This window comes from Maylandia zebra, linkage group LG8, assembly GCF_041146795.1.
Source record: "Maylandia zebra isolate NMK-2024a linkage group LG8, Mzebra_GT3a, whole genome shotgun sequence".
NCBI lineage: Eukaryota > Metazoa > Chordata > Actinopteri > Cichliformes > Cichlidae > Maylandia > Maylandia zebra.
Genome location: NC_135174.1, coordinates 13,465,331 through 13,469,013, shown reverse-complemented (window position 1 = coordinate 13,469,013; position 3,683 = coordinate 13,465,331).

Sequence of the window (3,683 nt, the reverse complement as noted above, 5' to 3'; positions counted from 1 at the left end):
GCCCTTGCCTTTAAAATGGGTGTAGCAAAACAAGACTTTTAGAGACCCCCTGCACGGGCAGCTTTAATTACAGCAGAGGAAGTGGCAGAGCTTAACGTGAACCACCCTGCTTGGCTGTTGCTTCTCATGACTCTGAATGAAAGCAGAAAAGCAGTTTAATATCTTTTAATGTGCCTGTGTGTGAGAGAGTCGCACGCTAGCAGTGTGTGGCAAAGGCACCGTGCAGCATATGGGTAGGCCCGTCTGCTCTGCCTGTTAAGCAAGGGGAGGGGGGGGGGGACATCAAAAGGTGGATTTTATACCCCCCCACCCCCTCTGCACACTCGATTCCCACACCTCACTATAAATACCACCCCAAAAGGAGCCATTTATGGGACAATAAGAGCCAATTTATGGGCCTCCAGAAAATGAAGGCAATTCAGAGGTGTGGGATGAAAGATGACAAGGGCATTCTTGAGGTTACAGCCGTTAGCTAGTTGCCCTGTGTTTTTTCACAACTCTACAACAACATTGAATTCTGAAGATGGAAAGAAGAGGTTGGGTATTAGAGGCCTGGAGAATTTTAGGCGCACCAGTTCAGCATAAAATAAGCGCACATACCAAACAAAATAAGCAACTGTTTTATTGAGTTTTTGGCTGCATGGTGTTCTGGATTTAGATATTAGTTCAGATTTCACATTTAGTCATGTGGCTGTGGATTTGTCTCAGCCTGAATGACCTTGCCTATCCCCTGGAGGTCACAAAACGCTTGCCGTTGAATACATACATAAAGACAATGGCATTAGCAGCTTTTTTGAACACACACACACATGCTAATAGACAGATGCACAGGAGAGGTGGACCAGATCACATCTGCCTCAGAGTTACTCAGGTGTGATGGGATTGCTAGAATACTGACATGGGATGTTTGAGGGGGGGGAAAAGAAATCACAGAAAGGCCTGTGCTATACCTCAACTATTCAAGCATATACAATAGATCCCAGGCTTGCAGTGAGTGCATTGCCTGATGGGCGTAACAGCAAATCAGGCAATGCACTGCTGCTTTATCTAGCTGCTTGCATGGTTAATCGGTGAGCTACACTCAAATGGTGCATCTCTTTGAGGTTGCCCAACAATGAGTCAGCTACCTACATTAGGTCTGGAAACAACTCCCGAACAAATCAATGATTGCCCCATTTCTTTTTTTTTCTTTCTCTACTTCTTTTCTTTTTTTAATTCATTTTGTTTAATAGTCTGTAATAGTTACCACATATCATTAAGGCCAACCTCTGTGGCTTCTAACAGCGCTGTAGGCAAGCCAAGTGTTTGTTGTCGGCATTTTATTGGCTTCCAGGGAGAAGGGTTGTTGTTGTTCAGTGTAATCTTGGCACGCCAATAACAGGTTTCAATAAAAGCAGCTGCTTTCTTATGGTAGTTGAGCCGCTCTCTCCCCTACTCCTTTTTGCAAGTGTGTTGAGTGGAATAAATGGAGCGCTTCCTGTAGAGAAGAGTTTGAGTGTCTCCATTTGTCCAAACACATCTGCAGATTTTCTTTTCTTCTTTCTTGCTGTAGCTCTCAAAAATGTTCAGAAATCACTTGGTGCGTTTGTTTGTCTTTCTTGTCGTCTCTGTCACTCATTTCTACAGCAGGTTGATGTGGTTTATAAGCTATGACATAGCACAACAAGTTTAACCACACTGCCCCCTTCAGGATACAGAAGGTTATTGCAAATCAACCAAGATGAAATAGCAGATATTTCAAAGATTTTCTTGCAGTATTACATCTGTCCTTCTGAAGTAGGTTTGCATACTTTTGAAACACAGGTGAACAACACTGTACGACTAAACTAGATGTGTTTCAGTGATATTAAGTACCTATCCTATAATAATTCCGGCACAATCAGCACTTTAAAAATACAAAATAAAAAAGAGGGCAGTTCTTGCCCAACTTGCTGCACAAAGTTCCCTTAAAAATCCTTGTAACCATAAAGTCTGTCTTATCTATTGTTATATTGGCTGTAGAATTTGTATGAAGATGAAATGAGGAGAAGCGGAGATGAAAATAAGAGCAGAAGGAATGTTAAGACAAGTGGGCAGAAGATTGAGTAAAATTAGAAATAAGTCTGTCTGAAGTGGTGTCTGACTGGACACCGCAAGAAGATTGTGAAACACAGTGTAAACACCATGATTGATTGCACACAGTCCTGCAAATGTAATAAAGCAACAAAAGTTTCAAAAGTTTCCAGGAACTCTTAGAAAGAAACAAACATTTATGAGTAATATGTATAAAATCTTCCCGAGATTCTGAGTATGAAGCTTGATACTAACTCCTGATGCAGTACAAGGAAATATAAAACGTGTTAGCTCAGTTTTGTCCAGAACCAAAAGTTTGATAAATAGGAGTGAAGTCCTCCAGCTTTCTTCACCAAAATATCTCCTTTTCCTTGGCAATGAAATTGAAATTGCCACGACAGTCTACAGCTAAAAGATAAAGAAGTCCCTGTGTAACTAAAAGATATAATTTCTCTAGTGTAAAATTAAGAAGCACACTGATAAACATTATTGCATCTCTGCTGGAATATGAACCCTGACACAGCTTAAAGTTTCCTCTCTTGGTTTTCCTTGAGGTTCCGTTGTTTTGGTTTTTTTCCTCCAAACAAACCATACAACATTAAAAATTAACAGGGTTTTTTCTGCTTCTTTGTTTTGTTGGGGGTTTAGCTATGCTGGTGGCATGGTAGTGTCAGTCTTTTGTTTGCTCTGTCACTTTGTTTTGGGAAATGTCAAGAAACAAAGCTTTATACTGATATTTATGGTTCCCAGGACACTAAAGTCAGTGGATTTTTGTAAACCTTATATACTTTGAGTCATATAATGACTCAAATACAAATAAACTTGGCATCACAATAGGGTGTACAAAAACTGTATATAAAAGATGGAGTTTTGAATCTGAAAAATAAAGCCAATGAAGAAGCATCTAGAACCTGCATTAACTTTTCATTTTTTAGGCTTCAGGCACATAGAAAGCTGCAACAAGTCAGATTATGAAGGCAACTATGAGAAAAAGACCCTACCGTAAACTTTTTCCTATTTGGTTTAAGGACAAGATGCTCATTTTGTAAATTAGAGCCATCCATATATTTTCAAAGTTAGATCTACTTCTGTCTTATGACATCAAAAACCCATGGCCAAAATGCTCAAGATAGGGCTTCATAATTGTTTTATGTCAATCTAAGCAGAGTTACTACTTGCCACCAAGCAAGGTAGACAAACTTTAAACAATGTCCAAAGTTTGCAGTGACAGTTGGCGAGACCTGACCTAAGAAGGGGATCCCACAGGACTTCACCAACATCATTAATAGTTGCTACAAAGGCCACTCGCTGACAATGAAGAGGAGTGGAAATGAAAAAGAAGAAAAAAGAAAGAAGAGGAAAAGGAGGATACAAAAGGAAGACAGTGCTCAATGGATAGATAATAAAGATTAAATATGCTAAATGCTAAACTAAATGCTGCTATCCTAAAGTATGGGGGAGAGACACTTGAAACTTACGTGTAGACATCTTTTTTTTTTCTTCTGTTTACTTTTTAACACTCGTTAGCTTAGCTAGCCAAGCAGCCTAGTGTTTACCAACTCTGCTGGCTGTGATGTCACCGATTCAAGTATGTGTGGGCGTGAATCAGAGTCAGGACCCTGGCAGTCATT